At 37.9% G+C, this 13,369-nt stretch overlaps 1 pseudogene; it reads left to right on the forward strand.

The window, feature by feature from the left end:
• Positions 1-8,976: 8,976 nt before the first annotated feature.
• On the forward strand, positions 8,977-13,369 carry LOC125196112 (annotated as a pseudogene).

The following is a 13,369-nucleotide window of genomic DNA, read 5'->3' on the forward strand; positions in this document are numbered from 1 at the left end:
TAAATAGTAGACAAAATATCAACAAAAGGGTAATATCGTCATTATGTTATCATATGATAATTTTCGTGAATGTTTTTTTATATCAACATAGTGTATTACAAATATCAACAATATGACATAAGAATATCAACACTAGTACAAGAAAATATCAACACATATTTATTGAGATTTTTACATGGTTTTATTGAGATTTTTTGATGTATTTGTTGATAAAAATCTGGTTATCAACATTTACGAAAACTAAAATAAAAAATATCAAATTTCATCATCCGAACGTCGTCGGAACATATGCAATTGAGATCTCGTTGGAATCCTTATAAAATTATCTTTAATTTGATATATTTTTTGCGAAAAAATAATTTAAATCGAGAGAGTTACGTAAATTTAAAGTTTTAAGATGATTTTAATGAGAGAGAATTGACATTAATACCCTCTAATTTTATTTATTAATTTTCTTAATTAAAAATATAATCCATGTGGCATTATTTCAACCACTAGATCTTCTAATCTAATGGCTAAGATTTAGTCTTAGTTTGGGATTGCTAATTAGTTAGCAATTGATCACTTTTATAAAACGAGTGCGCAAAAGTGATTGGAACTCCTAATGGCTGGCGGAGGGAGTAATTAAGAATTTGGCAGTTTGATCGATAATTAAACCATTATTGCTGATGAACAATTTGTTCAGAATCAACTCATCTCACTAATGAGCGGGCATATCTAGATTTTTAGCTCATGGGATTGGACGGTGGAGGTGGTTGATGACTCGAGACAAGTCCTACATGTCAAAGTCATGACTGCCATTTTCCCTTTCCCGCTCCACATTTCTATCGTTTATGGCAGACACACGAGCGAGACGAGACAGGAGCTATGGGAAAAGCTTGGGGACATCTCCCTGGCTGTGGAGGGGGGACCGTGGCTAGTGGGAGGTGACTTCAACATATTCCTTAATAATGAAGAGAGACAAGGAAGTGATACAAACAGATACAGAGATATGATGGAGTTTGCAGATACTATAGTTGATTGCCAGTTGATTGATCTGGGGTTCGATGGGCCAATGTTTACATGGTACAGGGCAGGGCTTTGGGAGAGGTTGGATAGGATCTTGATCGGGGAGCATTGGACATCGGTGTTTGCGACGACCAGAGTGACCCACTTAGCGAGATTCAGCTCTGATCATGCTCCCTTACTTGTGCAGTGTCAATTCTCTGTTCAGACCACAAGGCCGGCTTTCAGATTTCAGAACATGTGGGTGAGGCATGAGACCTACAAGACCGAGATTGCGAGAGTTGGGAGGCAGGAACAGGTTACAATGGTATGATGAACCTCCAGCTCAAGCTTATTAGAATTAAGAAGTTCTTAAAGGTGTGGAACAGAGCAGTTTTTGGAAATATACATCAGAACCTAAAGGCGGCCGAGGAGGCAGTCCTACACGCTCAGATGATGTTTGACAACACACCTACACCAGCACACAGGGCCAACTTGAACAAGGCCTCGGCGGAGCTCACAGTTGTGACAAAGATAGAAGAGGAGTTTTGGAGGCAGAAGACGGCTATTAGATGGGCAGCGGATGGAGAGAGGAATTCTAAGTTTTTTCATGGCTGGGTCAAGCAGAAGAGAGTCAAGTCGAGGATACACAGTATTGAGGCAGGAGGGCAGATCTTGACAAAGGAGACGGTGATTAGGGACTCTGCGGAAACCTTCTTCCAACAGCTCTTGACGTCTGATGTTGGATTCCTTGAGCAGCCAGATTTGACACTTATTCACAGCCTTCCAGAATCAGTGGACCAAGTGGCATTGTGCTTGGCACCACAGGAGAAGGAAGTTTGGGAGACAGTCTTTGGGATTAGTGGGGATAGCGTATCGGGACCGGATGGGTTCACCTCTTTGTTCTTCAAGCATTGTCGGGACATTGTAGGGGGCGATGTGATTGCAGCAGTTGGGGACTTTTTCAGTGGGGCTTTCATGCCTCGGAGCTTCACAGCGGCTATGATTATTCTCATACCGAAGACGCCAGATCCAGTCACGTGGGGGGATTATAGGCCGATAAGTCTCTGCAATGTCACGAATAAGATCATCACAAAGATCTTGGCATCTAGACTTGCACCTCTACTACCCCTCGTCATTGCACCGAATCAGAGTGGTTTTATTCAGGGGCGGTTACTTAGTGATAATGCCTTACTTGCCCAAGAGCTGATACATGATTTGGGGAAGGAGCTCAATAGCTGAGGTAGATCGCCTAACCTAGCTCTCAAGCTAGATATGGCGAAGGCATATGATAGAGTACAGTGGCCTTTTTTGCTGAAGATACTTGAGAAGATGGGGTTCTCACCGGCTTGGGTGGGAATGATTAGTAGATGTATTTCGTCATGCTGGTTTTCGGTCTTGGTGAATGGTGGCCCGGCAGGTTTCTTTCAATCCTCTAGGGGGTTGAGGCAGGGGGATCCATTATCACCTTCCCTTTTTGTGCTTGCAGTTGACTACCTATCGAGATGTCTGGATAGGTTGATCAAGGGGGATAAGGAGATGATATACAGATGTCGCAAGAAGGCACCGATCATCACTCACCTTTCTTATGCTGATGACATCATCATCTTTACCCGAGCTCACAGGGAGGCGATGGAGAAGATGGTGGGGTACTTGAACCATTATATTGCAGTGTCCGGTCAGATGGTGAATAATGGGAAGACACACTTTTATTTGGTTGATGAGCATATGGAGTTTGCGTCAATGGAGGAAGTTGGTGGCTTCCAGCGAGGAGAGATGCCCTTTACATACCTGGGAGTACCGATATTTAGAGGGGCGAGAAGAGCTGATCATCTTTTGCCACTCAGGCAACGGATGTTGGACAAGATACACACTTGGTCCCATCGTCACACTGGCAGCTATCCCACTTCATATTTTACAGATTATGAGTCCGCTGGTTGGGTTTCTTGATGAGTTGGAGCGGATTCTCGCCAGATATTTTTGGGGTAGGGGAGAAGAGAAAGCTACATTGGATCTCGTGGAAACAGATTTGTCTTCCTGTGGCGGAGGGGGGTTTGGGCATTCGCCGATTTCGGGAGGTAGCAGTGGCTTTTGGGTTCAAGCTGTGGTGGAGGCTCCTTGCGCAGGATTCTCTCTGGGCCCAGTTCATGACCCAGAAGTACAGTATACTTCCTTGTCATTTTCATACATATGCATGTTGGTCACATGATAGTCCTACTTGGCGTCGTTTGCGTCGTATTTGGTCATTTATGCATGATTATATTCGTTGGTCCTTGGGTAAGGGGAAGATCAGCTTCTGGGATGACGTCTGGCTTGGGGCGAGCTCCATCAAGAGTCTGTACGTCCTGGGATATGATCCTACTCAATCTCAGGCCGTTGCACCATACTGGCATGAGCATGCATGGGATGAGGATATGCTGCATGACTTGTATTTCGGGTTTGGCGTACCTCTCGACAAGACCGATCAGATCAGAGCCATGCCGATCGAGGTGGGGGCGAAGGATGTGAGGCGTTGGAGTCTGACTAGCCATGGCGAGTTCTCTATGACCTCTGCCTGGGAGAGCATCCGGACGAGACTGCCGAAGTATGAAATTTTGGGACTGATTTGGAACGAGGGGCTGACCCCCACCATCTCGATTTTTATTTGGAGGTTGTTGTATGGTAGGTTACCGGTGGATGAGAAGTTGCAGCATCGGGGTATTGAGTTAGCGTCTAGGTGTCAGTGTTGTCGGTCTCCTTCTCTTGAGTCTTTTAGTCATGTCTTTCTTTCGAGTCAGTCGGCGATTTCTGTGTGGGAGTATTTCAATGCCTGGTTCCCTCCCCCCCTCGCACACACCGATTCACACGCGCACCGATATTGCTCTTAGACTAGGTCACTGGCGGATGTCCTCTTTCTCTAGGGCTCCTGCCATGCACATTAGTTTTATTGTTCCGTGGTTGCCCTTTCCGTCACACTCATGTTATTTGGTAGGTCACTCATCATCTACATATGTTCGTGTTGGCCGGCAAGATCACCCCGTTACATTGGAGGGGTTGCTCGACGTTGGTGGATTTCATGCCTTCTTCTTCCAGACAGCATGTTCTGCGATCACTCATGGTCCTTTGGCATCCCCCCGATGCCCCTTGGGTGAAGCTGAATACAGATGGTGCCTTCTCCTCAGCGACTTTGGAGGCGGGAGAAGGAGGATTGGTTCGTGGTACTGATGGAGGCCTTCTGCGGTCCTTCTGTTCTCCGGTGGATGCATCTTCGAGCTTTGAGGCGGAGCTTATGGCTCTCATTCGAGGCTTAGAGATGGCCATGGAGTTATCTACACACATTTGGATAGAGCTTGACTCTGCGGCTCTGGTTACTTTACTCACATCTGGACGGCCTAGTTCTGCCGATTTTAGACATCATATGGCTTTGATCCGGAGGATGACATCTCAGCGGCATGTTCGATTCTCACACATCTACGGAGAAGGAAACCGCGCTGCCGACTTTCTTGCAGGTAGGGGGTTCAGACCCCTACTATGACATATTATGATTCTGTCTCTGCGCCTCGATGCCTGAAGGCGCTTGTTAGGATGGACCAGCTAGGATATCCTAACTTCCGTTTCCAACACAGAGATGTGGATTGATCCTGATTTTTTGATAGTTCTACTTTGTTTATTTCTTCTTTTTGTTCATTTGGCTACTAGTTTAGTTTTGATAGCATGGAGCATCCCGGCTTGTGGGAGCTCCAATCTGTTTCTCCTTCATGTTCTTGCTTTTGGAACATTATATTTTGATTTATTCACGGGTTGGGGGTCAGCCTAACCTCCCGCCCACTTTGGGCGTTTTAGATATATATATAAAAAAAAAAAAAACTCATCTTCACTAATCTATCTCCAAATATCTGTGGTCAAATAATTAAAATATAATTAGAATTAACAATAATTAAACACTAATTAATGAATAAAATGGTAAGACACTTGAAATTTGATGAATTCATGATTGGTAAATTGTCAAAATTTGTTTCTTGACATCTAATTACAAAATATTAATTAACTAAATAAATTGAAAAAACATTTAATTATAAAATTTCATATAACTATAAGGACAAAAAATGTCATTGCAAATCTTATCTATAATTCAGTCCAATCTATCAACCACTTTTATTATTTATTTTTTATATTTTATCTAACCTACCAAACAATAACACTAAATTCTTATCCAAATTTGTATATTAATTCTGATATCTTAACATCTCTACCAAACAAACACTCAGTATTTATATAATACGTTAGGGTTAATATCATCTTATTTTGATCAATTTACAGTAATTTTTAAAAATTTTGATATGGTTAAAAGGTTTTTAAGTTTTGAAGTAAAATAGTGTTAAAAGGGATAAAAGATGAAAATGCTCAAACCTGGAGTCTATAAAAGGAAGAGATGGTCGCATAGGTTGCGTGTGAGCAAACAGTGTCGCGCGAACCATTCTGATGGCATAGGTTGCGTGTGGAGCCAACAACTTCCGGCACATGCCGTGCAGTGGTACAGAGCCAGCTAGCGGGCCAATGCCGAGATTTTCGTGTGAGCTGCGCGATTCATTTTCTAGATGTGTGGCCCTTGCCTACATGTTGGGTTTTGATCTCTAGGTCCGTTTTTAGGAGGTCTAAAATATTTCTTAACGTTGCATTAGGATTTTGTAATTTTACTCTTGCAGAGTGAAAGCAATTGATTGGATAATTTAAAGAATATTAAGCAAAGCCAAGATTAATTCTCCGAGTATTGTCTAGTTTTTTAGATTGAATATGTTTTGCTTTATTTTATTTTTTAGTTTATCCATCTATAGTAAAAGTCTTACAATTTAAAGAATCGCAAATAATTCACTCATTTGTTTTACCGTTTAATGTTCAAACTCATTTTACTTTAATTATTTCTGAACTTGTACATGATAATTGGTTACAACTTTCATTGGTTTATATATAAGTTAGATGCAAAATTTGAGAGATTAGAATTGATACTCCCTTCGTCCCATAAAAGATGTCTCACTTCCTTTTTAGTTTGTCTCACTAAAGATGTCACATTTCCATTTTTAGAAAAAAAAGTTCTATCTCATAATAATATAAATATTATATTTTCTCTTTCCATCTACACCCAAAATAAAGCCTCCTAAAATCTCGTATCGTCCCACAAGTATGACATCTTTTGTGGGACGAAGGGAGTATATGTTAGGGGTAGCAAATCGTGCGTATTGGGTCGTTATCGGATCAACCTGTTAACGGCACAACACGACCCAATAAGGACAAACACGAGCATGACCTATTAAGGAAACCTCAAACCCGAACACGAACCCGACCTGCTATCCTCAAACTCGAACACAACACAAACTCATTAACGACACGAACCACATTGGGTCAACATGGCATGACACTATAACAACACGATCTGATAACACGATAAGAATCCGAAAATAACTAATTTTTGGGCATGGATCCCCTGCTGTGGCAAAATGCACGGCAGGGGAGGGATGTTGTGCTCATCCATACCACACATAATGTAAATAAATGAAAATAATCTAAGTGTATAAAATTAATGGAGGGTGTAGATGAGCACAACATCCCCTGCTGTGCATTTTGCTACAGGGGATCCTTGCCTCTTCTTTTGATTAACAAAAGTTACAGAACCTTGTCTTTAAGAGTCTAATTAAAAACCTAAAATTTGATTATACAATCTGATCTTTTGAACAATAACATCAATAGATGCTTAGTAACAAAATCCAATCAAATCCAACAAAAAAAAATATCATTTTTAAAATACTAAAAATTAATAATATTATAATATTACTTCTTAACGGGTAACCCGAACCCAACACGAACATGACACGATACGGAATTTTTGTGTTCTTAACGGGTCGATCCGATAAGGACACGAACCCAATAAGCTTTGACCTAAACCAATTAATTTCATGCGGATTCGTGTCAGGTTATCATTAATGGACGTGTATGCAACTTTAACACTCAAAACGAACCAAATAAAGGACTTAAAACAGTGCAAAAGCCCAGCGTATCAATATTATTGATTCAGATTTTATTGCATAAATAACTTCACTTTTCCATATTTTTTGTTGTTTCTCAATAAATTTCCTACATGATATAACTAGTATATTTTGACCACTAACTAGAAATAGAGGGATATAAGAAGTTTTTTTCAGTACAAATATTGACAAAACTTTAATCACGTATGAAGCACTAGAACTTGTAGGAAATCACATTAGAAGTTGATGACAAAAATATGACAGAATTCATATGTCAGCGAGTTTAGGAATTGTCAAAAATACCCTTCAAGATATTTGGGCATTTTCATTTGAAAGGTGGCTAGGAACTTTATTCGTAGTTATATTTAATGTTAGAATCCTCTTTTTGTTAAAGGTCAATGGTGTCACAACCCAAAAAGTTAGAGACTAACGATGAAATTCACTCTTTATTACACTTATAATAATATTGATAGATGTGCATAATAACAATTGAAATAATTAACAAAAGTTTGAATCAACGAGATATCAATATAATAATAAACATATATAAAATAATAATTATATTTTGACATATTAGATCCAAAGCAAATAATTGCCAATAATCTAAATCTAAAATATGTATTTATATATGAAATCATCCACTATTGTCATCTCATCCTTAAAAAAAAATTATTACAATTAAATTTATTGATTGAAATGAACTATAAATTATAGTTGATTGATCTATTTAGTAGTACTAATTAACTAAGCACAATATAATTAAAATCAATGATGATGAGTAGATATATATTAGTAGGGATGTCAGCTAATTTATTAGAGTTCAAGCCAATCATTCGGATTTTCAAACTATTTGAGTTATAGATTTTTCGGGTTATAAATTTTCAACCTTAACCTTAATTCATCAAATTTCGGGTTCTATCGAGCTATTCGGACCAAAAAGCTTTTGAAAATAAACCTATGTAATCAAAATTTTCATCAGTAAAGTTTCATGACTTAACTCAATAATAGTTGGAAAAGAAGTATTTTATCTTGATCAACTATAACATAAACAATAATAAATTAAAATTAGACCAATCAATTTCAAATTAAGCTTATGTTCGTGCCATTTTGGCATTATTATGTTATAACGATAAATATATTGGAGTTTTGATGGGCTAATCCTCAATTTTGTCCTGGTTGACCTTGGCGGTGGATAAACCAACAGTGACATATGACGGAACAACGGAATTAATGAGTTAAAAGTGGAACTTGAAAATAATGTGTTAAAGTGGAACTTGAAAGTTGGTAAAGTGGAACCCTATGGAAATGTGTAGAATAAAGATTGAGGAAAAACTAGTGAAAAACTAGTGGAACCAACGGAATAATGAGTTCACTGAAATGCGATGCATGAAATCCAAATTAAAAAAAAAACTCTCTAAAACTTTAAATTAGAGATGTCAGTGCAACCACCACATTTAACTTTTCATGCGAACTACCAAACTAGTCTATCTGAAAAATATACGAAATAGAACTCCCTTCGTCCACGAAAAATAGCCCAATTTGGCCATTTTGGTATGTCTACGAAAAATAGTCTCATTTCTAAAAACAGAAAGTTTCTCGATCATACTTTTCTTACTTTTTCCCCTCTCTCTTACTTATACTTTATCCATTTTTTCCTCACATCTCTTACTCTATCTATTTTTTCTCATCTTCACTCTTACTTTATCAATTAATACTCATTAAAAGACTATTTTTTATGGACGGAGGAAGTATTAGTTTTATTATGAATTCTTTCTCTGTTTAGTCTATTTTTTTTCTATGCCAGTCATTAAATATTTTTTACTAATAATTAATTTAATACTTCTATTGTTTTAAGTAAATAAATTTTATGCTTGTATACTTTTATTAATTTTATACTTTTATATTCAACTAATTTAATTCATTCATACTCCGTATTTTATTTTTATTAATACCATAAAAATAGGATTCGTATTTCATTATTTTTCTCCACTAACTTTGTTTTACAAATTTAAAACCTCGAAATCCCTAGGGTTTATCTCTCCCCCATTTTCCAGTGCACTCTTCCTTTTCTCAAATCTCAAGTTCAAGGTATGCATCGAATTCGCAAATGAAATTCGTCTCTTAATTTTCTGGATGATAATTGGAATTGAATTCCTAAATTGGAGCTAAGAATGGAGGGTGTGTGATAACAGTGGAAAGATGGGCGAAGTAAAAGACAACGAAGTGTACGAGGAAGAGCTTTTTGACTATGAGGAAGAAGACGAGAAAGCTCCCGACTCCGTCAACGGCAAGCCCGCTGGAGAAACCGTCAAAAAGTAATTGCTATTTTTACGCTGATTTGAATGTTTGATTCCTGTTTTGGTTGAGTAGGAGCTGTTTTTGCTGAATAATGGTTGTTGAATCTGTAACTGCATAACTTTCGAAGCTTTACTAGTTTGTGAAGGAGGTTGTTAATATTGCACGTCGAATTGAGTCGCTGTTTGAGGGAGATTTGAGAATTTTGAAACTAGAGCTTTCAGAAACTCCTTAGTTGCATTTCCTAACTGATGTATTAAATGTAGTGAATCCAGTGATAGACAGTCGGTTGAGATTTCGTACTTATGTTTCGGAAGATTGGCTCTGTAGAGTTTGTAGCTTTTTGATGATTCTGCATTCTTTGATGATTTCAGTAGCTCCGTACATCTATTTAGGAAATAAACAGAGTCTCTGTGTATGTGTCTCTGCACAGTATCTAATAACTTGAACTTATGTCTGGTTGGTGGTGGTGGGGTGTTATATATTTCCTTTCACGTCTGCCCTGATGTCTGGTCGGTGGTGGTTGGGGGGGGGGGATGTTATATATTTCCGTCCTCGTCTGCCCTTATTTTACTCGTTCCTTGCATTGTAACTGATAATTTTAATCATTTTATGACTTTCTTACTGTGTTTTGTTATATGTATCCTTTTGGTCAATGCAGGGGTTATGTGGGAATTCATAGCTCGGGTTTCAGAGATTTTTTGTTGAAGCCAGAGCTTCTTCGAGCTATTGTGGATTCAGGGTTTGAACATCCATCAGAAGGTAGAACACTTTGTCCATTGTATGAAGATGAAAAACATGACCTTGATTAGCTTTTGGAGCACTGGTATGTTTTGCACCGAACGGTTCACCAAAATTATCTTACCTTTGACCTGGTTGGTCGACCAAAAAATCCACATTTCAAAGCATCAAGATAACATCTCGAATACTTTTTTACACATTTTACCCATGCATTTGAAAATAATTTCTTAACATAGGGCATTGCAGGGTTAATCACTTTTAATCCTCCATAACAACCCAATGCTTTGGTTTCTGCTTTAAGTTTTTTCTTGTTGCAGTTTGTGACTTCCTTTTCCAGTTGTCCTTAATGGAAAATTCTTGTAAATATATTATGCGCATATAATCTTTGTACCTTATATATACCATTGAAGATTATATTTACATTAGAATTTTTGTAGCTGACAGACCATATGTTTATTTTTCTTTTTCAGGTAAAACATAATCTAACTGTCTTGATTTCCATCAGAAAATTGGTCTAGTTCACCACTTTCAGTTACACGACTCATGAAGAACATCTTAACTAATTGAGGATTCGTTCGGATTTTCCTTGTACGTACTTCTCAGTGCAACATGAATGTATACCTCAAGCTATCCTGGGAATGGATGTCATTTGTCAAGCGAAGTCTGGGATGGGAAAAACTGCGGTCTTTGTTCTCTCTACCTTACAACAGATTGAACCTGTTTCCGGCCAAGTAGCTGCCCTTGTTCTCTGCCATACAAGAGAGCTAGCATATCAGGTAACTATGAGAATGCATATTCATGTTTTTTGACATCGAGTTTGGCACATTATTATTTATATCTGTGAACACATGTAGATTCATATCTCGATGCTGAAGTCAAACTCCCTAATTTTCAAATCACTTATTTTTGGCAGATTTGCAATGAGTTTCAGCGATTTAGTACCTATTTGTCCGATCTAAAAGTTGCTGTGTTCTATGGTGGTGTCAACATTAAGACCCACAAGGATTTATTGAAAAATGAATGCCCCCATATTGTTGTCGGAACACCTGGAAGGATATTGTCTCTTGCTAGAGATAAGGATCTTTGTTTAAAAAATGTGAGGGCATTTCATTCTTGATGAGTGTGATAAGATGCTCGAGTCACTTGGTATGTTTGTTTTTATATTGAGTTATACTAAGTTCTAGAATAGTGACTATGATATCATACTGAAATAGTGACTTTTTATCGGACATGAGAAGAGATGTTCAAGAGATTTTCAAGATGACCCCACATGATAAGCAAGTGATGATGTTTTCAGCTACTCTGAGTAAAGAGATCCGCCCTATTTGCAAGAAGTTCATGCAAGATGTAATTTTCTTTAACCTTATTCTTCAGATATATAACTTACCTCTATTCGGGCAGCACTATTTAATGTTTTGTGATTTTAGTTGCCTCTGGGAATTGGTGGTGGTTGAGGCACGTGCATTTTAAAGAATTTGGGTTCTTGTTACTGAATGTAATTGGACATCCTTGAATCCTAAATCCAATCAGATGAGCAGATAGTTCAAGCATTTGCTGCTATGGTTGTTATCACTTATATGTTAAATGGACACATCATTCAACCCTATAAACCAATATGATGAGATAATGAGGCCACCATTAGATACTGCACAACTTACACTGATTGTACATGTAGTCTATGTAATTTTGGTTGGTACCCTGCTTACTCTTTACTTTTTCCACTACTTATGTACAACTTTGTGTGCACTCCTCTTTTCGCAGCCAATGGAAATTTATGTGGATGATGAGGCAAAATTGACTCTCCATGGGCTTGTACAGGTGCAGTGACTTGCATAGTTATGGAGCATATATGTTAATCGTTGCCCCTCTTAATGGAATTTTTAAATATGTTTCTTTTGTTTATTTTCCAGCATTACATCAAGCTGACAGATATGGAAAAGAACAGGAAGTTAAATGACCTTCTTGATGCCCTGGATTTCAACCAGGTTGTCATTTTTGTTAAAAGTGTCAGTCGGGCAGCCGAACTAAACAAGTTACTTGTAGAGTGCAACTTTCCATCTATATGCATACACTCTGGAATGTCGCAGGAAGAAAGGCAAGTTTATTTTTTAATACCAAAACAGACTTGCAATTACATATTTTTTGTCCTAATTTTTCTTACATGGAATTTGATCATAGATTTCTGTGCTTCCCCTTTCAGGTTAACACGTTACAAAGGTTTTAAAGAGGGTTTGAAGAGAATCTTAGTTGCAACTGATTTAGTTGGAAGAGGAATTGACATCGAGCGTGTAAACATTGTCATAAATTATGATATGCCTGATTCTGCAGATACCTACTTGCACAGGGTATGTCCATCTCTAAGACTTCACTAACATTATTGTGGACCCGATCACCTTATTGAATTTGCTGCTACTACAGGTGGGCCGAGCTGGTCGATTTGGTATCAAAGGACTTGCTATTACATTTGTATCATCCGCATCAGATTCTGATGTTCTCAATCAGGTATGATAAGAACATACCGTTCCCCAACTTCCATGGGTTCCTAGAGCTTCTGGGTTTGAAATGTGCTTTTTTTATGGAATAGGTTCAAGAGAGGTTTGAAGTTGATATAAAGGAGCTCCCTGAACAAATTGATACTGCTACATACAGTATGCCTTCATCTTACTCTATATTTTTTAATCATATGCTATTCCTTTTGTTGTCCCACTGTGCCTTCTGTTTTAATGTATATCAGTAGGACTTCTAATTAACTCTTAACATGATCAAATGCATTTTTTCACTTACTGGTGGATATGTTGCCAACTCCTTGAGTAGATATATCATAAGTTTGTGACCTTGAATTTAGGTTTGATATTAGTCTCTCAAGGGTGATTTTGTTCATAGTGACTGCATCATGTTACACAAATTGGAGATCTAGCTTGTAAATGTAGACATAATATATCGAAATTGCTATATTCACTAATTGTATTGTCATCTGGCATTCATTCATATTCATTCATTCTTTCTTTGATTTGAACCATTTAATCCATTGCACTTTTCTTACTTTGTTTTATTTGTTTCATCCAGTGCCGGCTTAATTGCTCAATCTTTTTAAGGAGACGGTTTTGCAGAATAGTTCCAGTTAGATTGTCGACACTCTGGTGGTCGTAACTGTACTATGAAGAAGGATGTTAGTGTAATTTCGAGAGCGACTGTGATTGGTTTCCCGTAATCTTTTGAGGGTAATCAATACTTAATTGTGTAGATTCTGTTGTAGCATTAGCAGTATCAGTACTAATCTTTTTTCTGTATGTTGCGCTTGGATTTTGTTCACGATGGATTAATGGTGCATTCAATTTATTTACATGTAA

This window comes from Salvia hispanica, chromosome 6, assembly GCF_023119035.1.
Source record: "Salvia hispanica cultivar TCC Black 2014 chromosome 6, UniMelb_Shisp_WGS_1.0, whole genome shotgun sequence".
Lineage (NCBI taxonomy): Eukaryota > Viridiplantae > Streptophyta > Magnoliopsida > Lamiales > Lamiaceae > Salvia > Salvia hispanica.